Source organism: Neofelis nebulosa, chromosome 10 (genome assembly GCF_028018385.1).
Source record: "Neofelis nebulosa isolate mNeoNeb1 chromosome 10, mNeoNeb1.pri, whole genome shotgun sequence".
NCBI lineage: Eukaryota > Metazoa > Chordata > Mammalia > Carnivora > Felidae > Neofelis > Neofelis nebulosa.
The window spans coordinates 21,734,995-21,762,771 of NC_080791.1; the positions used below are offsets into that span (position 1 = coordinate 21,734,995).

Sequence of the window (27,777 nt, forward strand, 5' to 3'; positions counted from 1 at the left end):
TTATAAAGCAAATAGTGCATAGCCACAATCAAGTCAAAGAAATAGAATGTAGATAGCACTCTAGAAGCTTTGCCCCATAATCCCTTCCCAATGTTAAACCCTTATCTCCCTTATAGAGATAACCACTATACTGACTTGCCTTTCTTTATAATTTTATCACTGTATCTCATCCACCCAAGCACTGTCAGAAAGGAATGTAGGCCCACCTTGCCAAGCTTCCAACTTTTAAGGAAGGCCAGAAGTCTGGCTTTTAAATTTTCTTAAATTTAATTTTAAAATGTTGCATTATTTTTTTAAAAATATGGCACTGCAGAAAAAACAAATCTTTGCTGGTCGAACCCCTCCCCCCCAAAAACAATAATTTTACAATTATTTTTTTAATTTTAATTTTAAAATTATTTACAATAATTTTAGTGATGTATCCTACATCACTGAAAGTTTTTCCTGGTTTTGATTTTTTTTTTTTTTTTTTGTAAGTGAAATCATATGTATTGTATATCTGGCTTCTTTCATTCAGTATTATGTTTTTAATTAAGAGTCATCTATTCTGTATGAGGCTACAGTTTATTCATTTTCATTGCTGTAAAATACTCTTATTTTATGAATACGTCAAATTTTATTTATCCATCCTACTATTGAATTTTGGGCTGTTTCTAATTTAGGATATTATGAATAATGCTGCTACAAACATTCTTGTCCATGTCTCCCAGTGCATATGGTCAAGAGTATATGCCTTCCTCCCTCCCTTCTTCTCTTCCTTCTTTCCATGTGTATACCCAATTATTCCAACTCCATTTTCTGAAAAGACCATCCTTTCCCTCCTCCTTTTGCAATGCTATCTTTGACTTAAATCGAGTGTCCATATGTGCATGGGTCTGTTTCTGGGCTCTTTTATTACATTGGTCTATTTGTCTGTCTATTTTTCTGTGTTCCCTGCCACAATATCACACTGCCACAATAATGAGTCACACTGGCTTTATAATAAGGCTATGTCAAGTCGAGAAAGTCCTTCCTCCTCCTCTTCCTTTTCTTCCTCCTCCTTTTTCAAGAGTGGCTTTCTATTCTTGATCCTTAATATTTCCATATACATTTTAGAATTAGCTTATCAAGTTCTACAGAAAAAGCTGTGGGCATTTTGATTGGTATTACACTGAATCTATAGACCAATTTGAGAAAAACTGACATCTTTATAATAATTGGTCTTACAGTCCTTGAAAATGATGTCTCTTCAGGTGCCTGGGTAGCTCAGTTGGTTGAGCGTCTGACTCTTGATTTCAGCTCAGGTCATGATCCCAGAGTTGTGGGATTGAGCTGCACATTGGGCTCCCCACTGGGATCGAGCCCTTCGTCAGGCTCCGCACTGAGCATGGGGCATGCTTAAGATCGCCTCTCCCCGTGCCTCTATCCTCTACTCACACTCTCTCTTTCTAAAGAAAAAGAAAAAGAAAAAAAGAAAAGGAAATGATATCTCTTGGGATATATCCTTGGAATGATATCCCTTCATTAGTCGTTAGTTTCTCTCAATAAAATTTTATAGTTTCCTACACAAAGGTCCTATACACTTTGTTGGATTTATCCCTGGGTGGTTGGTATATTTTTTAACACTCTTATAAATGGTATCATTTCTTAAATTTTATTCTCTAATTGTTTTTGCTGGTATGTAAAAATACAATTGATTCTTGCGTGTTTATTTTGTACCTAGTAATCTTGATGGAACAGTCTTTTAAAACTGTAAATCATTACATGTCATTCCCTTGTTAAAAACCCACCAATGGCTTCTTATTATAAAAATATAATCCAAACTCTTCGCAGTGACCATGGTGATTTTAAAACATGTTCACATGTTATTTGACTCTCTTCCAACAGGAAGGTGAGTCTGCATTCCCTCCCCTTGGACCTGGGTGAATCTTTGTGATTGCCTGAATGAACCAGAAGTGGTAGAAGGGACACTGTGTGACTTTCAGGGATAGGTTTAGAAATACCCTGAAGCTTCTGCCAGTTTCTCTTGCTCTGAAAACCTCTAGCTACCATGTAAGAAATTGAGCTACCCTATGTCCATGTGGACAGAGAAAGCCAAGGAGCCAGAAATGTTCCAGCCTCCAGTTATTGTGTACCTAGCCAGACATGTGAATGCAGAAGCTCTGAGACAATCCTAGCCTCAGCCACCACCTGACTGTACCCACATGAGAGACCCTAGCAAGAGCTGCCTAGCTGACCCCAGGTATCCCCAGATTCATGGGCAAAATTAATGATTGTTGTTGTTCTGTGCCACTAACTTCGAGGGTGTTTTGTTATGCAGTGATATGTAATTGGAACAATGGTCTACAAGGCCCTTTTTACTCTAAGCTCAATCTACCTACCTCACCAACCTCATCTCCCACTCCAGCCACACTGGCCTTATATATGTCCTATCAAACAAGTCAAGCTTATTTCTGTTTTGAGGCCTTTGGGATGATCATAGATCCTTTGTCTTAGAACACTCTTATCTTAACTCTTTAAGTGGTAGCCTCCTTCTCATAATTCATCTCCTCAAACATGAATCACCTCCCTAGAGATGTCTTTCTATCTGCCTCTCTACCACATTACTATCTTATTTTATCAATACACATTTTCCAGGGTACTCAGTCGGTTAAGCGTCTGACTTCTGCTCAGGTCATGATCTTGTGGTCTGTGAGTTCGAGCCCCGTGTAGGGCTCTGTGCTAACAGCTCAGAGCCTGGAGCCTCCTTCAGATTCTGTGTCTCCGTCTCTCTCTGCCCCTCCCCCGTTCACACTCTCTCTCTCAAAAATAAATAAAAATTTTAAAAATACACATTTTCCAAAATCATTTATTTATGCATATTTATTTTGCTTTCATGTATTTATTGTTTGCCCTCCCCCTCTAGAATGTAAGCTGTTTGAAGCCCAAGAGTGTCCATTTTGTTCTCTTCTAATAGGTCCAGCACTTAGAATGGTGTCAGGCAGGTTTCACTATCAACAAAGATGGAGTAACAGGGACTAGACATACCCTCCTATCTTAAGTAGCTAGAAAACCAGACAAAATATATGAAACAATGGATTTCAAGGCAATGGTACAACCACTTACAAATCTAATCATAGTCTTACTATGAGATCTAATGGTGGTGTTTACATGCACACAAACACCTGCATGTGAATGTTTGTAACAGCCTTATTCGTAATTGTCCAAACCAGGAAGCAACCAAGAAGTCCTTCAATAGGTGAATGGAAAAAAATAAAACAAAATAAAAAACTGGTACATCCACACAACGAACAAAGGAAATGAGCTATCAAGCCATGAAAAGACACAGAGGAATGCACATTGCTAAGTGAGAGAAGCCAGTCTGAAAAGCTACATGATTCCAACTATATGATGTTTTGGAAAAGGCAAAACAATGGAGACAATGAGGAAAGACCAAGAACGGTGGTTGCCAGAGGTTGGGCAGGAAGGGAGGAAGGGATGGATAGGTGGAGCACAGGATCTTTAGGGCAGTGAAAATATTCTGTATGATACTGACATATACATGGATACTGACGTTATACATTTGCCAAAACCCATACAATTCTGGGACATAAAGGGCAGATGCTAATGTAAACTGTGGCCTTTAATTAATAGTAAGGTTTCAGGACCAGTTCATCAATTGTGACAAATGTACCAGGATAACAAGATGTTAATAATAGGGGAAACTGCAGGGCGAGGAGGACTGTCCATACTTTCTGTTCAGTTTTTCTGTAAACCTAAAGCTGCTCTAAGGAAAAAAAAAATGTCTATTAATAATTTATTGAAAAATAGGCTTCCATACAATTTATTAACTTTTAAAAGGGTTGAAATAATATGCAACAGGGTTTAATACTGCCTGTATCTAATTCTGGTTTTCATTTTGCTGTTGATCTTTGTTTTCTCACAAAGAAAAAAAATGATGGTTTTGTGATACCTAAGAAAACAAAATAAACTCAGTTATTTTTTAATTAATTTTTAAATTTTTATTTATTTTAATATTTTATTTATTTAGTTAACACACATGTTACATTAGTTTCAGGTGTACAACATAGTGATTCCGCAAGTTTAAACATTATGCTGTGCTCACCACAAGCATAGCTACCATATGTCGCCCTACAACACTATTACAGTATAATTGACTGTATTCCTTATGCTGTGCCTTTTATTCCCGTGACTTACTCATTCCATACCTGGAAGCCTGTACCTGCCATTTCCCTTCACCCATTTTGCCCATCTTCTCACCCCTCCTCCCCTCTGGCAATGATCAGTCTGTTCTTTGGGTTTACAGGTCTGATTCTGCTTTTTAAGACCCAGTTAATTTAAAAAGAAGTGTTGGAAGAAGTAATGCAATAATTTTCCCTCTCCCATGGCTGTAGCACTTGTGGGCACTATAACACTGCATGTGGACTGTGTCAATTTGTTCCCAAATGGGGACATAGTGCCTACCTCTTAGGAAATGTATGAAGCATAGATAAGATAATGATAAAGTGCACTTAATAGAAGATAGCTGCTGGGGCGCCTGGGTGGCTCAATCAGTTGAGCATCCAACTCTTGGTTTCAGCTCAGGTCATGATCTCATGGTTCACTTGGGAGTATAAGCCCCACGTCATCACTGGGCTCTGTGCTGATAGTGCCCAGAGCCTGCTTGAGATTTCTCTCTCTCCACCTCTTGCTGACCCTCCCCAACTCGCAAGCAGGCGCGCGCGCGCGTGCGTGTGTGCGTGTGTGTGTGTGTGTGTCCATTTTCTCTCTAAAGGTGGATACATAAACTTAAAAGAAGATAGCTGCTCCCACCCCAAGGCCTGACCCAATACAACAGTGACAGCCTTGTGACTGCTACTTCTACACTACCGCTATCAGACTTGGGACTATCAGAACTAATCTCATCACACCCTTTTCCCTGTTTAAGTCACTCCTCACAGGAATATAAGGACATCTTAAATGCCATGGAATTTAATAACCCTGAAACTCTGTAAATTCTCTTTTCTGATTCCATTACCCACCCCTTCAAACTCCTGTGTCCTCCAGTGTTTGTGATCAGTGATCAGAAAAACTCTCTATGTCCTCAGTTTCTTCTCTGACCATCTGTACACCTTCTTGCTCCTAGTAAACCCTGGCTGTCCCCAGCTTCCAGCTTCAACCCTTATAAACAAGGGCTGTAATCTTTCGTTCACTTGCTCCTTTTCTGTCTTTGTAGCACTCATTGGCAAAATCACAATCCTGTTTAAATCCAACTGTCTGCTTATGAACCCTGCACCACGCAGCTGCTGTTGGTTGGAGAAAACCACAAATCAGAATGACTGGTCTGCCTATCAATTAAATGGTGATTGCTGACCTCAAGTGGCCCCTTGATATGGTTGAACAATCATTTTATTTCCCTCATTCATTCTCTCACTCTCCTGCACGACTAGATTATTTGATGCCTTTGTTTGTCTCATATTAAATGAGGAAGGGGTCCAACTTTTTTTTCCTTTTTTTTTTTTTTTTTTTTTGCATCTGGATATCCTGTTGTCCCAACACTGTGGGGAAGACTATTCTTTACCAATTGAATTGTTTTGCCCACCTCCCTGTCAAATATCAATTGATTGTAAATGTGAGGTTTATTTCTGGACTCTTATTTATTTATTTATTTATTTATTTATGTATTTATTTATTTTTAGAGAGAGCAAGAGAGCACAAACAGCGGAGAGGGGAAAGGGGGGGGTGGAGAGAGAGAGAGAGAGAGAAAATCTTAAGAAAGCTCCATGCTCAGCATGGAGCCCTATATATGGGACTTGATCTTACAATGCAGGGATCATGACCTGAGCTAAAATCAAGAGTTGGATGCTCAACTGACTGAGCTACCCAGGTACCCCTGGACTCTCAATTCTATTCCACTGACCTTCTGTCTATCACTTTGTCATAATCATACTGTCTTCATTACTGTAGCTTTATAGTAAGTTTTGAAATTCTGAAGAGTAAGTCCTCCAATTCAAATTCAAGATTGTTTTGGTATCCTGGGTCCCTTGTATGTCTATATGAATTTTAGCATCAGCTTGTTAATTTGTGCTCCGCCCTCCCCCTCAAAAAAGCCAGTATATATCTGGTAGTGATTGCAACTTATCTGTACATCAATTTCCATCTTAACAATATTAAATCTTCCAATCAATGAAAATAGAATATCTTTCCATTTATTTAGGTCTTCTTTAATTCCTTTCAACAAGTTTTGTGGTTTTCAGAGTATAAGTTTTACACTTTTTGTGGCTAAATACATCCCTAGGTAGTTTATTCTTTTTGATGCTACTCCAAGTGGAATTATTTTCTTAATTTCATTATCAGATTGTTCATTGCTAGTGTCTAGAAATCCTATTGATGTATGTAATTGATCTTGTAGCCTGCAACCTTGTTAGCTTGTTTATTCTAATAATTTTTTAGTGAATTATTTATTATTTTCTATATAATTTTCTATATAATTTCTACATGATTTTCATCTAAAAAATTGAGATATTTTTAGGGGCGCCTGGGTGGCTCAGTCGGTTAAGCGTCCGACTTCGGCTCAGGTCACGATCTCGTGATATGTGGGTTCGAGCCCCACGTTGGGCTCTGTGCTGACTGCTCAGAGCCTGGAGCCTGTTTCAGATTCTGTGTCTCCCTCTCTCTCTGACCCTCCCCCGTTCATGCTCTGTCTCTCTCTGTCTCAAAAATAAATAAACGTTAAAAAAAAATTAAAAAAAAAATTGAGATATTTTTACTTCTTCCTTTCCAATATGAAAGTCTTTTACTTCATTTTCTCACCTAACTACCTTGGCTAGAAGGTAATTATCTTATTTCCTTGTCTTATTTCTGATGGTAAGGGGAAAAGCATTAAGTCTTTCACCATTAATGCTGTTAGCTGTGAGTTTTTGGTAGATGTCCTCTATCAAGTAAGTTAAGGACACTCTCTACTATTCCTAGTTTGTTGAATATTTTTATTATGAAGGGATATTGGAGTGTTAGATATTGTCAAATACTTTTTCAGCTTCTATTGAGATGATCATTTGTCCTTTATTGATATGGTGATCATTTGTCCTTTATTGATGATCATTTGTCCATGATTTTTGTCCTTTATTGATACGGTGACTTATATTAATGAACTTTCAGATGTTTAAACAACTTTGTATTTTGGGGATAAATCCTACTTGGTTATGAATTATAATCCCTTCCATATGTTGCTGGATTCAGTTTATTAGTATTTTTATCTTTTTAGGATTTTCACATCTACATTCACACTTGATAGTTAGGTACCACTAATTGCCAGCTGATTGGTCTATTGTTTTCTATAATAGAGTGGGGCACATATTGTCCCACAGTGGGAACCAATGAAATCTGGTTCTCTTTGCTGGGGTAGGTGTGTGTGTGTGTAAGATTTTATTGAGTAATCTCTACACCCAGTGTGGGGCTTGAACTCACAACCCCTAGATCAAGAGTCACATGCTCCACCTACTGAGCCAGCCAGGCTCCCCCTGCAGGGGTAGTTTTTGAGGTAAGTTTTTGAGATTTGTCCTGACCCCAGGAGGGCTGTTCTTAGCTGACTCTTTCCCCAGTTCTGGCTGGTAAACTTGTTGGCTTACAATTTAGCTTATTGTCCTCATGGAGGTACCAGCCTTTTAACTGCTTGCCACCAAAATCTCCATTGTTTTCAAAAGTGCCCTTAGGCTTGAACTTCCCCACACTGTGTTCCAAATAAAGTTAGTTCCCTTGATGAAAGCCTTGGCACTCTCTGTTTTTATGGCCTACTTCTCCTCTAGGGCAAAATCTTACACTACCGCTTTAGGGCCAGTGGCGGGGACAGTTGTCCAAGTATTTCAAAGTGATCTGCCTCTGCAGGGCACAGGGTGGGGGTAGTAACCATCTGGTCTCCTTGGCTTCCTTCTGGCCATATGGAACTTCTGTCTGTGAGTGATGAGGGCCCCAGTGTTCTAGGCCTATCACGCCTGGGTAGAGCCTCCGACCCACACATGGGGGCTTGGTGAAGGAGGAGAGACTCCAGCCTCTTGGCAGCACTTCCCTGGAATTTAACCTCTGCCACACAGAGTTTGGAGGTGTGGAAAATGCTGGTAGCCTGCCCTGCACAGGGAGATAACAGTCTGTGACTGGGAGCTGGAGAGAAAGGAAGCCCTGTCTTCATGGCCACTGCTGCCATGCAGAGTTTCTATCCAGCTGAGATGGGAGAGTGGTCAAGAGGGGGAGGGGTGTTGTGGCTTAAGTGTCACAGACTCTCCCTGTTTAAACTGAGATCTAATACACTTTTGTTGAATAAATATTTGTTTGCTTGATGCCCTTAGGACAATTTACAGGGACTGAAAGATTGGTTTTTAAGAAATAATTTTCACCAGTTATGGCTGTTTCACTGGAGAGGGCATCCGCAGAGCTCCTCACACTACCATTCCAGAAATGATCCTCTCTCTTCTTCCCTCTTGAGCAAAGCTTCTCAAAAGTGTTTCAGTATTTCACGTTCAATTCCTGTCTCCTTCCTCCTGCCCCTTGCCAAACCCGTTTTTTGTTTTGTTTTTTTGTTTTTGTTTTTAGTGTTTATTTTTGAGAGAGAGAGAGAGAAAGAGAGAGAGAGAGACAGAGCATGAGCAGGGGAGGGGCAGAGAGAGAGGGAGACACAGAATCTGAAGCAGGCTCCAGGCTCTGAGCTATCAGCACAGAGCCTGACGTGGAGCTCCAACCACAGACCGAGAGATCATGACCTGAGCCGAAGTCAGATGCTCAACTGACTGAGCCACCCAGGCGCCCCCATGTTGCTAAGTTCTATAGGCACAATCTCATTTTTATCTTACCTGAACTGGCAGCCTTATTTGACACTGTTGATCTCACCTTCGTCCTTCAAATGTTTTCATCACTTCGCTCTCAGAAACCTATACTTTTCCTGGTTCCTTGTTTTCCTCCTACCACATTTATTGCTCCTTCTCAGTCTCCTTTGCTAGTGCCTCCGAACCAGTTCTTAGACTTCTTGTCCTTTTCATCTACACTCATTTCCTTGGTGATCTCCTCCAGTCTCACAGTTTTCAATAATTCTCCATATGCTGATGGCTTTCAAATGTATATCTCCAGGCCAGGCCTCTCTTCCAAACTGCACACTTGTATAACATGCTGCCTGCTTGACATTTCCACATGGTCACATAATGGGCTTCTCAAACTGAATGTACAAAACAGCTTCTGATCTTCTCTTCCAAACCTGTTCCTTCCAGTCTTCCTCATCATTCCAGCTGTTCAAAGGCCAAAAACCATGGTATTGTCATTGACTCTTTCTCACTCTGTGTCCAAGCTATCAGCCAATCCTGCTAGGTCTACCTTCCAAATTCAAAATATGACCTCCTACAGCTTCCACTGCTGTTCCAAGTCATTATCATGTTTTGCCTAGATTATTTCAAGAACTGCTTAAGTGGTCTTTCTGCTTCCATTCAGTTACCTCTCCGACCTCATCTCTTATTGCTGCCTCCAACCTCCAGTCACACTGGCTTCCTTGCTGTTTCTTGAATACACAAGGCATGTGGATGAGCGTCTTGGATTGGCAACACTCTGCATGTTACCACACATCAATGCTAGGAGGGAGACCCATTCTTGAGGACACAAAAGTTTGCATTCGGAACCCTCTCACTTCTAGATTCTGCCATATGTGTCTCTTCCTCTGGTTCATTCTAATTTGTATCCTTTCATTATAGTAAAACTGTAATCATAAGTCCTGAGTTCTGTAGGTCATTCCAACAAATTATTGAACCTGATGGTGGTCATGAGAGCTCCCTAATTTGTAGCCAGCTGATCGGAAGTAAAGGTGGCCCTAGGGGTCCCTGAACTTGCAGCTGGTACCTGGAGTCTTGGGTACACTTGGAAGCCTGGAGGACTGTGCCCTTACCCTCAACTCTGGCTCCTCGTTGTAGCACTAGAAGAAGTTGGGCAGGCATATCTAGTATCTCAGCTTGAGAAAGATGGTGGTGTCCTTCAGGCAATGATGGTTTAGAATCGCTGAGTTTCCACATGTTGCATTAGATTCTGGATGGCATCTAGAACCTCTAGGTAAACATCATAACATATATTTTTATATCTTACCTTTGCAAATTACTTTCATATTTGAGCTTCAAAACAGGTAATATCACCCTCCTTTTTACACGTGAAGAAACTGAAGTGAAGGGGAAGATACTTGTCCGAAGTCACTAGACTCAAACACGGCCTTCTACTTCAGTGCAGAACTCCTTATACCAGAGCCCACAAGCTACAGGAGTCAGTTACAACACATATGCAGGAGAGGGCAGGGAATCTTTATGATCAGTTCTCCATTAGCACCTTTTAGGAAACTGAAGGCACCTGGGTCCCTCCAGACTTAGGATTCTCTCCCACCTGATTTTCTCCTTTGGGGGCAGTGAGATTTGGAGGAAGATATCTAGAAACTTGGGTCTTCTCCAGTTAGAGAACTACGTATTTCCTTAGAGCTCATTTATGGTCTCCTCATAGTAATTGCCTTTCCCAAGGGAGAAAATTTTTTACTCTCAGCAAGACCAAAATTGGGTATGTAAGAAATCTTTTAGTTCAGAGACTCAAGAGAACCTGTCCCAGAGTTGGTATCCAAGTATCCCACTCTTAAGTGCATTGGAAGATGATGCATCATACCTACAAACCAAATGGAAAATGGCAAACATATGACCGGCTGGTTTCAAGAAGAGAAAATATAATTGGTTCTTAATAAAATATTCCCAATCTCACTCACAATACGCAAAATACAAATTAAAACTACAAGAAGATGTCATTTTTACCTATCAGATTGGCAGAGAAAATAATTTGGAAAACACATTGTGTTGTGAGATCTGGGGAAACCTCAACTGGCATCCTCATATGTTGCTGGTGAGTTTCAAAATTTGTATAACCTCTGTGAAGGGTGACTGGCAATATTTCACAAATACATATTTGCACTGGACTCATCGGCAAGTTCACTCTTAGGAATTTATTCTAAAGATGTATCTACACACAGTGTAAAGATGTCTGCTGTGGATTGCAAAGCATTGTCACAATGTCTGACAAGCCTTTCCATTAAAAGATAAGTCTATTTCCCCAGACTCCTTAAATCTGGAATGGCCCTGTGGCTTGCTACAATAAAATGTAGCAGAAGTGATGCTGTTCCAGAGCCTAACCTCAAGCGCTTTGTAACTTCCACTCTCATGCTCCTGGAATTCTGCCCTTGGACCAGTTGGTGGTTAGAGGCTGGAGAAACACCAAAGAGGCTATTAGCAAAGACTGGAGGAGTGGAGGACAAACAGTTGCTGGAGGCTGGGAATGCAGTGAGAAAATGGTTATCAGAGGCCGGAGAGAGGACAACTTTGGTTGTGTAGTGATGCAGTAACTGGCAAATGGTTGCCTGTGAAAACGTGAAAGATGGAAAAGATACCTAATAGACTTTCAGAAATAGGATTAAGGAGATTTCCAGACAGAATGTTGAAAGTGCCATTTGGCTGCTTCTAACCATATGACAATGGGCAGGAAGAGAGAGATGAGCAAAAGCAAGAACTATGGCACTTAGAAGAAGAATCTCAAGGGTATCTCAAAGCCCAAGGATTAGCTGGTTTGGAAAACATAACTTTCCCCCAGTTCTCCCAGCTGGTAAAAATTTCTCAAAGCTAAGAGTCTGAGGCCAGGATGCCTGGGTGGCTCAGTCTGTTAAGAGTCCGACTTTGGCTCAGGTCATGGTCTCATGGTCCGTGGGTTTGGGCCTTGCATCCGGCTCTGTGCTGACAGCTCAGAGCCTGGAGCCTGCTTCAGATTCTGTGTCTCCCTTTCTCTCTGCCCCTCCCCCCCCCCCCCCCCAGTCTGTCTCTCTGTCTCTCCCAAAAATGAATAAACCTTAAAAAAATTTTTTTTAAATAAAAAAATAGTAAGAGAGTCTGAGGCCAAAAATCAAATCAAGAGTATGGCTGTAAACCCTTGTTAAGACCCTGAATGATTTAAGGTAATGTCTAAAGGGCTCTCTCGACTAGGGCTTCTGAGAATCTTCAGGATATTTTCCCACAGCAGCCTCAAACTATTGCCCAAAAAACCGTATATATAACAACACAAAGTTCCCCTACTTTGAGGGCATTATGTTAATTGGATCACTTGAATACCAGAGGGGAAGGAACAAATGCTGAAATGAGTCAGGGGTCTACCACATCAGTGAAGCTTCGAGGAGGCCGGGTATCTGAAGGATGCCAAGATGTCCACACCAAGTTTGGGGACAAGTGACTTGCCTTTGCTACCACTCAGAGCTGCCCTACTGGTAGGCCTCTTCGGACTTTGGAGACAACATACACCACACTTAGGATTACTGCTTCAATCTGTGTATAGAGGAACAAGTTTTGAGGGGGGCCCAGAGCAAGGGCAGATTCCCTGCAGCAGGTTCTGGCTGCAGTTTCACTGGCCTTACTGCTTAGGCCGTAAGACTAGTCGATTCCAGGAGGCTGGTGTCATTTGTTGTGGACGCCTGTGCCATTAGTCCTTTGCAGGCTCCATTAGGAAGGCTGCAGGATAGACCTTGAGGGTCCTGTTGCATGTCCGTCCTTTTAAACATTCCCAGAAGCAGATCTTAACCAATGCTGGATGGAGAGTTAGTAGCTAAATAGCCCAACTTCTTGCTCCTACATGGTATAACTCTGAGATGTGTCTTGTGCCATCTCCCAGAGTTCCCTGATGGGATAAAATGCCAGGTACCCGCAACCCAGCCTTTATCGGCTTCCTTCCTTTCACTCCCACGCTTCTGTTGTCCTACTGGTAATCCTCTTCCCCAAATAAACTCCTCGCTCTCTAATCTTTGTCTCAGTGTCTACCTCTGGAAGGACCCACCTAACCTACTGACAATTAGAAGAAAGGGAGAGGGTCTTACTTACTTACTTACTTACTCACTCACAACAGAGCTTTTGTTTTGTTTTGTTTTTTCCCAGAAAAGAAAGTCGCTATGATGCAGTACCCTGGTTTACTGACAGTTCAATGAGCTTTCTGCTGTATTGCTAGTCTGTTCACACTCTCTCCATCACAGGTAAAAGTTTGCCAGAAATCACCTGAAGCCACAGGGGTGATATAGGCTGCTGTTGTCACAGAGCTTAGGGTCTGGTGGATACTGAGAGCTTTCATTCCCTGATGCTTTCTAGTAGACACTACACTAAGCATTTTATATGCATTACCTTATTTAAACTTCACTTTACAGTGAAGTTAGCTTAAGCTCAGAGAAGTTAAGTTACTTGCCCCAAATCATATCACTGGTCAGTGGTGGATCTGAACTTCAAACCTGAGATTATCTGATACCAGTTTATGCTCTAAACCTGTATTATTTTTCTTATGTTAATCACCTTATGTCAGCTCTACAATTTGATGGAAAGTGTCTCCTTTTTTTAAAAAAGTTTATTCATTTTTGAGAGAGAGCGAGAGCACATGTACGAGTGGGGGAGGGGCAGAGGGAAAGGGAGAGAGAGAATCCCAAGCAGGCTCTCTGCAGACAGCACAGAGCCCATCTTGGGGCTCAATCCCACAAACTATGAGATTGTGACCTGAGCCAAAATCAAGAGTTGGATGCTTAACCGTCTGAGATACCCAAGTGCCTCAACTGTATCCTTCTTTTAAGGCAGAGTTGGACCCTCTCTCCATCTCTAGTTTTTGTCTCCCTTCCTGCCCTGAGAAGGCAGGGGATACAGTAGAGAAGTTTGGATTAGACACTGGTTGCAGAAAGATTTGGGACTAGAAACAAGGGACAGAAATAGAATGGTGGCAGTCCTACTGCGACTGGGAACCATTAACAAGACCCCACAACTCTTTCAAACATCTCTCTGCTAGATAACTTGGGCTTTTCAAGATGTGGGGGAAAGTTCCATTTCAGCGCCTTATGTAGGCAATGGAAATTCCTTGTGAAATGAATAATGAAAGAAGACAGAACCAACTTTGTATACGTACATATGCTAATAAAGTTTGTTAAAGTTAGCTGTGGGAAGAAACAATTATAAATTAATTTCATAGATGAGATATTGGCTTGGATGAATCTGGATATTTGCCTTGATCAACAGTATCTCAGTAAAAAGTAGGGTTTTTTGTTTGTTTTTTGTTTTTTGTTTTTGAGCCTAGATTCTTGGTATGAGTCAAGAGGATATGACATTCCATAAGTGTTATAGATGTGAACATAATTTCATTTTTTGGTGGTCATTAATGGCCTATAACCAGGGCACAACCTTCCAGGTAAACATTTAACTTTGGAGCATTAATAGAAGATGATTCATTAACTTCTAAAATCATTCTTCCCTCATATGAACACTGTCTCATTAGGTTTGTAGCTTCTAAATCCATATGCTCAGACATAGGTATAATAAATTCACATATATTATTTTCACTGTGTGACGGTTTACATAAGGCCTTCCTAGTACAAACGGGGTTGTTAATTTTGCATCTCAAATTAGTTTCTGCTAACCCAACAACTAAAGCAAATTCCTTTGTGAAAAAAAGTTTCCAAGCATGACCTGGTAATTGTTTTAATGGATTTTCAATGAAGGGTGAAGTGCCATGCTATGTGCCCTGAAGGCATTCCATAAATATGTTTTGAGTGACTTTGTTAACCCACAAAGAAAAAAACCCCAAATATGTACCATTTAAATCATATTTTTTTTCTCATGGTCTCTGTCTTTACCACTCATATCCATAAACATTGAAAGTGAACAAGGGGCTGCTGCAGTGGCAGAGAATTGATCAATGAAGTACTCTGGGCTGAGAAGCTTTGCTTAGTCTGAGATGGTCAGTGTGTACCTGGGATCTTCCCACTCCCGAATGAGGGAGGAAGCCTAAAGTTGATCAACTAAGAGAAGTAATGTCCCCTGCAGGCTAACAGGATAATATCCCATCTATGTTAGAGAGCCTGATACTGGTATATATAATTTCCTGGTTCCCCCCCCCCCTTTTTTTTAAGTTTATTTATTTATTTATTTACTTACTTACTTACAGGAGAGAGAGTGAGTGAGTGGTACAGGAGTAGAGAGAGAGGGAGAGAGAGAGAATCCCAAGCAGGCTCCGTCCCTGCTGCTGGTGCAGAGCCCAATGCAGGGCTCTATCCCATGAACCACGAGATCATGTCCTGAGCCAAAGTCAGATGCTTAACCAACTGAGCCACCCAGGCAACCCTACAAATTCCTGTTTTCTATGTAAGGAATAGATCTGTTCTGACCTTGACATTGTGGTGGATACTACTGTATTTTCAGTGTTTGTTGGTACACCTGAAATGAGAAAGGTGTATAAAACAGAAATCTTCACCTTCCCTTCTCTCAAAACTTTCATTGAGCCCTCCTGTAAGAGATATATACATATGTTTGTGCTGTACGTGTGTTAACTCTTGCTTACTTATTGGAGGATTTAGGTTTTGTTGACTGTTGAGTATCATCTGAGGGCATGATCATTTGAGACCATCCACGTGTCCCTTAGATTGCCAACTGGAATTTAGTAAGAAAACCCCTGAGCAGATTCTAGAGTTAGAATAAAGCTTTAATTTTATGTTCAAAAAAAGTTCAGTATGAACAACAGAACAAAGATGTGCCTATAAAGTGGTTTAGAGTTGCCATATGTCTTTAAGGCATCAGAAACCTCTGGTTTGAAGTGACATTCTTTGTATTTTTCTTAGTTAAATAACCCATTTTCTTAAATCTGCAAAGAGGGTGTACCTCTTTTCCGGTAGGAAAAACTAGAACATTCCATTGCTCCCTTTCTCACTGATGAGGAAGCTCAGGGAATCACTCAAGTACCTTGGCAGCAGTTACTAAGGTATTTACAAGCAATTGGTCTCCCTGCCTCAATTCCCAAGTCTTCTAATTAGAGAACAGCCCTTTTGTCCTGGCTCTGATTTGAAAAAAGTAGAGCTTAGGCTGGGCTTCAAATGTAGGGTTCTTCTCATTCATGAGGCATGGTCTGCCACCTGGTGGTAAGAAATAAAATGCCACTTGCTTTTTTCATCCTATCTCTCTCCCTCCTTCCTTACCTCCCTCCCTTTCTTTAAATGTATTTATTTTGAGAGAGTGGAGAGAGAATCCCAAGCAGGCTCTCATAGTCAGTGCATAACCCAGTGTGGGGCTTGAACTCATGAACCATAAGATCATGACCTGAGCCAAAGTCTGACGCTTAACTGACAGAGCCACCTAGCCACCTCACCCTTAATTCAATTTTTGCAAACCCATCCTTAAGCCTCTGACTTAAGACTTGCTTGCTTGCCACCTGCCAAAGGCTCCTAACTGGTGATAAAGATACTGACACCTCAAAGAGAATTTTCCAGCAAATATCTGGAATTCAACCATCTTAAATCACCTTTAAAGTGTTTTAGAACAGCTGGGAGAAGCAAAGGTGAGAAGGAGGGGACTTGTAAGTGTTAGGGCTCTCGTATAGAGAAGAACAAAACAATTCATACACATTCACTGATTCATTGCTGAATAGCAAAAACCTATGCTAACCAGTTTGCAAACAAATGTATATGACAACATCCCTCTTCCTTTAGTGACAAAGAGATGAGTGGATGAACCAAATTAGGTTGGGAAAATTAGGGTAATTCTTGCTGCCATTTGTAAGGCTGAGGAAAGTGCAGAATCATTAGAGTCCATTAGGGGGAGTGCTAAGTCTCCAGGAAAGTATCATACCCTGGGCTAATTCAGAACCATGCCCACAATTCCTTGGGGATTTAGTCTATCTTTCCCTCACAGAGAAGATACTCCAGTACCCTTGAGAGCCTGAACTGCCAATAACCATTTCCAATACCACACATACAGTACTACAGTCCTTTCCTCATTCACCAGCCCCTATTTTTCCTTTCTGCCTAGGCTGGTCTCAGAGTATGGTCCCAGGCATCAGCAGGGTCATCACCTGGGAAACTTTTAAAAATGCAGATTCTCACACCCTGCCACAGACTGACTGAATCAGAAACTGGAAGTATTTTAAGATTTCCGAGTAATTTCGGTGCAAGTTAAAGTCTGAGAACCACTGGTCTAGTAACCCATTGGGCATGGACCAGCAAGACTTGTGAGAGTGGAAGGGAAGAGAAAGAGCAATGGATCCTACAAGCCAGTGCAGTTAGCCCCACAGTGTTCGAGGAACACCTGCAAAGAGGGATGACAGAGTCATTGCAGAGGCTTTTGGCAACTCTGTGTTGTGGACACTAACCCCCAAATTCACTCTACGTCAGCTTGGCTATGGTACCATGATCTTCACACTAGAAACACAGACTCAGCCTTCAATTCATGCTACTCTAGAGAGGGAGCCGTCCAGGGCAGGTAAGATAAGCCACCGGTATCCACGCTCAGCTCCAACTCTCTCCACTTTCTTCCCATTGGACCTCCCTGGCAGTGTGGTGTAGTGATAAGCACCCCCCCCCCCCCGCCGCCCCCATGCACACTAGTGTTCAGGATGCCTGGATTTAACAGTAACCCACCAAACCTCTGGTGGCACTCTGGACCCTGCTCCCTCCTCTTTTGAATGGGGAGAATACTACTTACTAAAGGAAATGCTATTTAAATGTACAGTATTGCTGTATATAGAATACTCAGGGCAGGCATTATTCCTTTTTTTTTTTTTCCCATCCTTTCCCACTCTCCTCTCCCCACCCTCATCCTGTCTGCCTGAGCCTCCCTACCTACCTGGCATTTCTAGCACAAAATGGGCACTTGATTTAAAAAAGAGTGGAAAGAACAACGTTAGCATGCTTCTGCTATTTTCCTCTAGCTGCTGCCTAGAAGTGCCAGCTCAGAGCCAGGGGCGCAGACTTTGTCAGTCTCTTCTGAAACACACACACACACACACACACACACACACACACACAAAACCACAAAAAACACAAAACACCTTTTTTAAGCAGAAAAATAATAAACTTATTCAGGTATCTGTCTGACCTCCATTCCTCCTCCCCCCCTCCCCCCCCCCCCCCAACGTGGGCACACAAAGAGCAGAAGCGAGGGTGTGAGTCGAGGAGGCAGGCCCCGGCTGTCCAAAGTCCCGGTCAACCTCGGCCCGGAGTGCGTCTAACTCAGCTGCAGACTCGAAGATGGGGCCTGGGAGGGGCACAGAGCCCTCCCCGCCCCCCACCTCCCCGGGTTGGGTGACTGTCAGGCCGCATCTGCTCCAAATTTATAGCTGCTCCTCCGGCCGCTGCCGTCCTCTCCACGGCCTCTTTACCAAGTGCAGCCCCAGCTGAGACCCCTCCCGCGGGGAGGGAGAGGACACACCCGCGTCGGCCCCGGGCTGGGGGCGGGGAGCAGGTGTGAAGCGGGGGTCGCAGCCGCGCGCGCGGTCACCCTCCATCGCACCGCGGAGACCCGCCTTCACCCCAACGTGTACACAATGGCGCGGGACCAGGAGCTCATTACCAGGACCCGCAGAGGAGCGGATGATGAAAGAGTTGGGAGCAAGGGAGGGCCGGCCTCCTGACCATTGCTCGCAGACCCCTGGGCCGAAGCGCGCGACAGTGGAGGGACGAGGCCTGCACAGAGGACACCGGTTCGGTAGCGGCCCGGAACCGACCCTTGCTAACCCCCTACGGCCGGTGCCAAGCTGGGCTCCCAGGGCCGGGCGGGAGAGGAGGAGCCGAGGAACAATAGAGGCCTGCAGGCTGGGGAGGGCCGGGACGCGCCCTGGGAGCGCGCTCCCTGTGGGCGTCCTCCCTACCCCCCCGCCCCCGCCTCCGCCTCCGCCGCTCCCCAGCCCCGGGGTCTGCTGATTGCCTATTGTCCGTCTCCCCTCCGCGCCCGCCTGGTGTCCCGGGCCCCGCCGCTACCCCCAGCCTTCAGATCGCGTAATTCATTCTCCCAGCCCGCCTCTTCGGCTCTAAATGAGCAGCTAGCAGCGCAGACACGTGCCGGGGGAAGGGTCGTCCACTGCGGAGGGAGAAGTAGGGGTGGAGGGAGGAGGGGATGCAGCCAGAAGAGGCTGCACAGAAAAAGCACTAAGCTCGGGTCCAACACAGTCCCCCACAGGAGCCAGCGGATAAGGGGACTTTCACTCGCTCCCCGCCCGCACCCCAAATGCTCTGTCTCCCCATACTGACAACGCTCTTCTCTAACCTGAACTGCCTCGGGGGAGATTCCTGTCTTTTATTATTTTATTTGTTTTCTGGGCAGTGGATGCCTTTGTCTGGGTTCTGGAACGCAGAGTTAAACGGTGGGAGGTCCAGCCGGATGCTGTGTGTACCTTTAAGGTTGAGAAAGAGTGGGATATGGGAAGGGAGCAGGCAGGGATTTTAAGGAAGGGTGCTAGGTTGTGACAGTTCTTAACTTGCAGTTCCAAGTCTCCCTAATCCCTGTGTCTTCTGTCCCAGGGAACTCTTCCTAGTGTTCATGGCTTTGTTGATGCTCCTCTCTGCGACACCATTTCCTGTTCCCTGGGAGATGGGCACCTCTGAGAAAGAAGCTGAAAAGGGACCAGGAAGAGGTTTGGGATGATGAGGTCTAGTAATAAAGGTTCTCACCACTGATGGTTTGGTTCACAGGCAATTTAGAGTTGAGTGGAACCACAACCTGGTGCCCATGAGCCAAACTGAAGCAACAGACACATTTTGGCCCATAAAGTATTTTTAAAACATTCTACTATGGATAAGAGCATATTATGGATAATAAAAATACCCCAAATTAGAGAGAATAATAGAATGAAGCCCTGTATATCCATCACCAAGCCTCAGCACTTATCCGTTGAAAGGCAACCTCCATCATCTATACCCCCACACTCCCCTCGTGATTTGAAAGCAAATCTTGGAAATCATATTTCTTCTGTAAATATTTCAATGTAGTTCTAAAAAGTAAGGACTCATTACATAATGTAATGACAACACCATTATCAACCTAAAATATATCATCTATAACCAACGTTCAAACTTCCCCAATTGTCTCAATTATTTTTCTTCATTGGAAGAAAAATTGGAAGAATATACATTCTTCAAATTAGAATCCAAATGAGTCTGTACTGTGCAATGACTCTTTGAACCTGATGTTCTCCACGTAATCTCTTTTTCCCTTGCAATTTATTTGTTGAAAAACTGAGTCATTTGTTCTGTAGAATTTCCCACAGTCTGGATTTTGTGAGAATGTATCCCTATGGTGTCATTTAACATGTTCTTCTGCCCCTATATTTTCTGTAAATTGGTTGCCAGATATAGAAGCCCAATCAATTAATGTCTGGGTTTGTTGTTGTTGTTGTTGTTGTTGTTGTTGTTGTTGTTGTTGCACGAATACTTCATAGGCAATATCGTTTGTCCCAAGAGTAATGGCTGCTTGTCTGTTTTGTTGTTGTGTTGTTATATTAGCATCCAGCAATGATTATTGCCCAGACCCATTATTTCATTAAGGATTGCCAAATTGTGACATTCTAATTCTGTGATTCCATCTTCATTTATTAGCTGGAATACTTCTGTAAAGAAAACCTGTCATCAGGGTGCCTGGGTGGCTCAGTTGGTTAAGTGTCTGACTTTCAGCTCAGGTCGTGATCTCACAGTTCGTGAGTTCGAGCCCGCATCGGGCTCTGTGCTGACAGCTCAGAGCCTGGAGCCTGCTTCAGATTCTGTGTCTCCCTCTCTCTGTTCCTCCCCAGCTATGCTCTTGTCTCTCTCTCAAAAATTGATGAATAAGCATTAAGGGAAAAAAAAGCAAAAAGAAAACCTGTCATAGACAATTTGTTTATCCTGAGATACATTCTGAATAGGAAAGGTAGGATAAATGCTTGATTCTCTCTTCACTCTTTTTCAAAATAACAAGTTGATTACTTAGCATCATCTAAAGGTGAGCAGTGATTTAAATATATAAATATAAATGTAATTATATATGTATGTATATAAAATTATGGGGGCACCTCGGTGGCTCAGGCAGTTAAGCCTCCAACTCTGGATTTTGGTTCAGGTCATGATCTCATGGGGTTCCTGAGATCAAGCCCTGTACCCCCAGCTTTGGCTCAGTGTGCTGATAACAGGGAGCTGCTTGGGATTCTCTCTGTCTCCCTCTCTCTCTGTCCCTCCTCTGTTTGCATTCTCTCAAAATAAATAAATAAACCTAAAAATATATCTTTACAAATTCATGGACTTCAATATATTTGATATGTTTCAAACCAAGTATGTTTTAATTGCATAGGTATTTTTAAATTAGGAGATACCATATTAAAAACACTGAGCTCTAGCACCTGGCTGGCTTCATCGGTAGAGCATGGGAGTTTTGATTTTAGGATTGTGAGTTCAAGCCCCATGTTGGGTGTAGAGATTACTTTTAACAATTTTTTTTTTAATCTTAAAAAAAATGCTGAGCTCTAGCTTTTCCTATAGATCATCTGGCAATCCTGAGCCTCTTTCCAGCATGGCTGGAGTAGTCTGTGGTTGAAGGGCACTGCCCTCTTAGTGGGCACCTATTCTCACCCTGGTCTGCTTAGATCTTTTCTTTTATCTTCCTGGGACCCTACAGGTGTGAGTTTGTAAACCCCATCCAATCCGTGTTTCATCTTATGGACGAGAAAGCCGATGAGGTAATTTACTTACCTAGGCCTGGAAGATAAATCTCCTGGTTGCCTCCCACAAGGGCAGAAGTAGCTGGAGTCAGCCTTCCCTCTAATTTGAGTTGAGTCAGACACCTTGGAATATCTCAACATAATCTTCCTCCCAATTCCCACAACGACCCTTTACAGAGGAAACTTGGGAATATTTGAAACCCCCCTCTTCTTTCTCCTCCCACACCACGTCAGTCACCTAACTTGTTAATTGGCCTCCCTGCCTCCATTCCTGTCCTCCTCCAAATCCTCTTCCTCGCTGGCAAAGAGGTTTTTCGAGAACATTAGTCTAATCATGTCACTGTCTGGCTTTAAAATCCGTCTGTAACTCCTCCGTTGCCTTTAGGTTAGATCTAAGTCAACTTCCTTTGCATAGCACACAAAGCCCCTCATCACCTGGGTGCTGTCCCGTGGTCAGGACCCTGTGCTCCAACCAGATCAAATTACCCACAGGGCTTTGCACACACAGTGCTGCCTGTATTTTGTCCTCTGTATTTGCTGTTTGCACTACTCCGGCACCAGCTAACTCCCACTTAGACTTTTCGTCCCACTTCCAGCTGTGATCCTCTCAGGAAAACCTTTTTTTTTTTTTGGCGTGCCCTGGCCTCATTCCAGGTCCTTTTCTGCACTTCTGTAGCATCCTGTACTTTCTTTTAAGAACATCACCTTGCCATGGTGGGTTTTTGTTTTTGTTGCTGCGTTTTCAAGTTGTGTTGGATTTTTTTCCATTTGTCTCCCTCCTGGATGGTGTGGGAACTCCCTGAAGCCTAACCAGCCACTGTGTCTGTGTCTCCAGCACCTGAAACCACAGCACACAGCAGGCGGGGCAGCGAGGGTTTGATGAGTAAATGAAATTAGACTAAAGAGTTGAAGGTTTGAGGACTTTTTTGGACAGAAGTTCTCCCTTCCCTTGTAGGAAGGGGACTTGATGTAAATGACAACTCTATAGTACTCCTTCGACAGATGCCCAGTAGAAGCTAGCGCTGCCTGGGGCTGATGGAGCTTCCTGGGAACCGAGCCCGGTGTCTGCTGCCCAGGCTGGGTCACGACCCAGGACCTGCTTGGGCTTGGCCATCCGCGGGCTGGTGTGTGCACGCGAACGTGCGGGAGGATCGGTGTGTGTGCACGCGCCCCGACCGGTGTGTGTGTGTGTGTGTGTGTGTGTGTGTGTGTGTGTGTGTGTGTGTGCGCGCGCGCGCGCGTCCGTCCGTCCGCGCGAGCACCTCGCCCACCCCGCCTCCTCCCGCTGGGAGGATAATTAAAGCGCCAAACGGCGGAGCTGGCCGGCAGTGTTCCCGGGGGCGCATTTCATCGGGGCTGATTAATGAGGCCGGGGAGTTAATGAGGAGAAAGCTAAACGGAGGGAGCTGAGCAGCGGAAGCCATCTCCGAGGCCCCGGAGGGGGCCCTCCGAAGGCATCTCCCGCCCTTTCTTTTCAGGAGAAGCTTAGCGCAAGCCACATGGTGCCCCTGGCTCCATTCACCGCCTCCGGCCGGGGAGAGGAGGGGTCGCTGCCGGCGCACGCTGGCCACAGTGGGGGACTCGCTTCTCCTTCCTCCGCGTATGCCTAACCTGGCTAAACGGAAAAAGAACCTGCCCTTGCCAACCACAACACAACAAAGGACCCCAGAAGATCGACCGCCCCTTTTCTTTTCACCTTGAGGAACGTTTGGGTAGGAGTCCCAGACCACCTGCAGATTCCATTCCCACCTGGAATTAAAAATCAGCTCTGTCGTTATCAACTGAGTAACCTTAAACAAATTCCTGGTAATCTGAGCCTCAGTCTCTGCATCTGTAAAATTGGGTCATACTCCTTATTACCCCCTTCAAACTGGCTAACCCTGATTGAGAACCTAGTATATGCCAGACCCTAAGCAGGTGGGATGTGTAATCTCTTTTAAAATTTTTTTCTAATGTTTATTTATTACTGAGAGACAGAGAGACACAGAGCGTGAGCAGGGGAGGCGTAGAGAGAGGGGGAGACACAGAATCTGAAGCAGGCTTCAGGCTCTGAGCTGTCAGCACAGAGCCCGATGCGGGGCTCGAACTCACGAACTGTGAGATCATGACCTGAGCCGAAATCTTGGTTGCCCAACCAACTGAGCCACCCAGGAGCCCCTGTAATCTCCTTTATTGTCCCCAGCAACTCTAGGAAGTAGGCTGTTGTTATCATCTGTATTCCATAGATAAGGACATTGAGGCAGGGAATGTGACATAACCTACCTGAGGTCACCTAGCTACCTGCTTGGGATGACCCAGCTACGAAGGCCTGTGTAGTAAACCCACAGTGGGACTCTAGAACCTGTGTCCTTAAGCATTAAGCGACGGTGCTAGGTCATGAGGTGGTTACAAGAATCTAATCATATAACACACGAAAAGGACTTTGTGAACTGTAAAATGCTAAGCAAACCTGAGAAGAAGCCACCATTATTAATATTGACAATACTTTCTTTCATTCTTGGGGCGCCCGGGTGGCTCAGTTGCCTTCTACTTGGGCTCAGGTCATGATCTTGCAATTCACCAGTTTGAGCCCTGGATGGGGCTCTGTGGTGACAGCTCAGAGCCTGGAGCCTGCTTCCCGTTCTGTGTGTGTGTGTCTCTCTCTGCCCCTCCACACACACCCCCTCTCAAAAATAAACAAACATTGGGGCGCCTGGGTGGCGCAGTCGGTTAAGCGTCCGACTTCAGCCAGGTCACGATCTCGCCGTCTGTGGGTTCGAGCCCCGCGTCAGGCTCTGGGCTGATGGCTCAGAGCCTGGAGCCTGTTTCCGATTCTGTGTCTCCCTCTCTCTCTGCCCCTCCCCCGTTCATGCTCTGTCTCTCTCTGTCCCAGAAATAAATAAATAAACGTTGAAAAAAAAATTAAAAAAAAAAATTTAAAAAATAAACAAACATTAAAAATAATTAAAAATAATAAATAGTTGTTCTTTCATTCCCAGTTTTGAACCTGGGGTAGAGAGGAGGCAATGAGGGATGGAGATCCTGAACAGAGAGGACAAGGCAGTGTGATGGCCTCTCCATCAGTCTGTGGCCTTGTGTCCTAACCATGCTGATAGAGAAGAACAGAAAATGGCCTCTGCATGAGCCCCCTGTACCTACCCCTCCGGGCACATACTTCTATGGTCAGACTATAGACACCCCAAGTGTCCTCTGTGCCCCCACAAGTGGCATACGAGCAGTAGCCAGTAGCCTCAGTTTTAAAGGCTGGAGTGTGGCACAATGAGGCTGGACTCAGAAGAACCATGTTACAGTATGACTTTGCCATGGACCATCCGTGTGAACCTGAGTGAGTTGCTTGAGGACACCGAGCCTGCCAGTTGGGAATGATAACGGCCATATACCTATTTCATGGACTGATGTAAAAGGACAGGCGCGAAGCTTTCCATTTAAAAGCTTTTGTAACTTGATGTGCTCTGTATCTGGAAATGGCTGGAAGGAGAGTCCAGGTCACTTCCCCCTGGGGTGTGCCAGGTGGGTCTAGCAATGGGCAACAGTGCCTGAGCTCCCTGATGAACATACCTCCCTTACCCCAGTAATCTGACTTTGGGATCTGCAACTCCATATTGATTTCTTCCAGTCAAGAGTGGTGTGAGACCAGAAGCCAACCAGCTCCAACAAAGTCTTGGTGAGCTTGAAATGAGCCAGTTTCCTCTGGATGAGTTTCTTCTGCAGAATCACGGAAATGGAGGCTGCCCAGGCCAATGAAAACCAAATCTGTCTGCCCTGTCTTGTCAGACACCTCCACCTTCCCCACCAACTGGACACTGAAGCCCCCAACCCTCGCTAATATTCCACACCACCCCCCTCACTGTGGGAGCTGGCCAGCACTGGCAAAAGGGGAGCATCAGTAATTTTCTCCAAAGGAGCTTGTGCCTAGAGAAACCAATATTTAACATCCCCATTTACATTGAAAGCGTGATTCTGATTATGAGATGGTAATGAGGGGATTAGCCAGAGAGAGCCCCCCTGCCTGCCGCCCCCTCCCATTCTTCTCTCCTTCACCCTGCTCCTGGGCTTACTCCTGGAGGAGGAGGTGTGGGGGGAGGGTGCGGGCACTCCCACTGGGAGAGCATCAGAGATGCCAGAGCAGGGCAGGGGTCCTCCAAGACCCCATCTGAGGACCCCTTATTCATGTCTGGAATCAATTAGCCTTAGAAGAGGTGATGGGTGAGATGAGACACCTGACTCTGAGGGCCCTTCCTTTCATTCTTTTCCCTAGACTCTGCTGAGACCCTCTACTCTCTGGTTCTGTTCCATATTTCAGATGGGGGAACTTCTTAGGTCACGCTTTCCCTCTGAGGTAGAGGAGTGAAGTACAAAAGTCTGTTGGGAGAACTTTTGCTTGGCTCCTGGCTTCTCTGACTTCATCCCAAACCCAGCCTCCTCCCCTAAATCCCCTGCCTCTCTGGACCAGCATCCTTGTTGTCCTTGTCCCAGACCCTGCCTTTTAACCAGGCAGCAGTTTATCTCTGGCTCTTCTTGTGGGGTGAGGGGTGGGGGAAGGAGAGAACCCAAGGGGGTCACCCATCCTGAGGCCCCGTTTGTTGGTGGACAATTGCGCTCAGACAGGATAATTCAGTGTGTGATTGTGGTCACGCCCCCCCCTTTTGTGCCCCTTTCAGAGCCAATCTCCCAGGCCCAGATGGGTTAATCCATAATGCAGACGAGCAAGTAATTGGCTGTCAGCCCAGCCCCCTGCACCCCCTCCCCTATTAGTGCCACTGCCCTAATGAAGCCCAGCTTGGAGAGCCCCCTTCTCAATGAGGCGCCAGCCCCAACCCAGCCAGGCACACATGTGTCTCCGCTCCTCTGCCTGAAGCCTGGCTCCCTTTAGGGACCCCCAGCCCAGCCTCCCCGGGGTGACCCAGCTGTCAGGGCTGCAGCGGCCCCGGGGGGAGGCTGTGATGGATGGGAGGGAGTTAGTTAATAGAGCCCAAAACACATGGGCCCTGTCCCCACACCGACCCTCCCCCCTCACACACACACTTTTACAGCTTCCTCTGACAGCAGCCCTAGCCTTTTGAAATAGTCCCATAGAATATTTCCTCACTCCCCTCTCCAACCTAAGCGGTGCCAAAATAGGGCCCAAAAGGGGGCCATGAAGCTGCTTCTTTGGACACTGGCCCAAGTCATTGCTGTTCACACTATCCCCAACCTCTGCCAATCTAGGTCTTCTTGTGGGTTTTGGGCAGAGATGGCTCATGGCAATGTTAAAAAGGGGAACTTGGCCCTCAGTCTCCAGTGTCTCAACTGTTATTGAAATCATAACGAGAGATTTCTTTTCCTTTGATTCTTGGATTCCATCTCTGTTCCTTGATCCCATTTCTCTTCCGAACCACTTCCTGACCAATACTTCAGCTAGAGACAAAGCTAGGTCTGTAGCAGATATCCACAGAAAAGAGCTGTTCTCTTTGTTGGAGCTGCCTCATCATGGACTAGGCTTCCCTGCCAGCCTTTAAGCTCCCTGTCTCTGGAAGGATTCAAGCCAAGGCTGGATAAGGTCTGTTTGAAATGTCATAGAGGGACGTTTGGGGAGGATATTTGCAAAGGGACCTACCACTCTTGGATTCCTTGCATTTATGTCCTATTCCCTCATCTCTGTTCGCTCCTTTCCCCCATGAAGAGAGTGGTGGCTTTGCTGGGCCTTTTTCCAAACCAGTGGAGGAAAGTTGAGATTGCCTGCTGCCTGGGTTGGGCTGCTCCTACATTCATGCCCACTGAAGCAGGGGCTTTATGTCCTGAGGAGAGTCCTGGACCCATAACCTCCCTGTCTTCCTTCCTCTACTTAACACTTTAAAAATGATAATTTTAGGGGCACCTGGGTAGCTCAGTCAGTAGGCGTCTGACTTTGGCTCAGGTCACGATCTCATGGCTTGTGGGTTTGAGCCCCACATAGGACTCTGTGCTGACAACTCAGAGCCTGGAGCCTACTTCAGATTCTGTGTCTCCTTCTCTCTGCCCCTCCCCTGCTTGCGCTCTGTCTCTCTTTCCTTCAAAAATAAATAAACATTAATTGTTTTTTAAAAATTATGCTTTTATATTGTCCACTATTAATTAACAAAATATTGTTAAATGGAGAAAAGATGGAAACATTGTAGATATTCCCTCACACCTAACCAAATATTGCTTATATTTCAGTTTATTTTTCTTTCTATTTTAAAAAATGTTTATTTATTTATTTTGGGGGGGAGAGAGAGAGAGAGAGAGAACAAGCACAAGTGGGGGAGGGGCAGAGAGAGGGAGACACAGAATCCGAAGCAGGCTGCAGGC

The 27,777-nt window shown here is 44.6% G+C and overlaps 1 long non-coding RNA gene across 6 annotated transcripts in view; it reads left to right on the forward strand.

Annotated features, from left to right (window-relative positions):
- Positions 1–27,777, forward strand: part of LOC131486998 (uncharacterized) — a 34,784-nt gene that overhangs the window by 5,201 nt on the left and 1,806 nt on the right. Inside the window, exons 3-5 of one of the 6 annotated variants that reach the window (XR_009249556.1) lie at positions 12,927–13,021; positions 21,426–21,486; positions 24,447–27,534. The exons of 1 other annotated variant lie outside the window; for it this stretch is intronic. This is a non-coding gene — a long non-coding RNA (uncharacterized LOC131486998). Of the gene's footprint in view, positions 1–12,926; positions 13,022–21,425; positions 21,487–22,946; positions 23,279–24,446; positions 27,535–27,777 lie in introns of those variants that run through there. 4 more of the 6 variants (XR_009249559.1, XR_009249560.1, XR_009249557.1 and 1 more) reach the window with 4 other exon arrangements.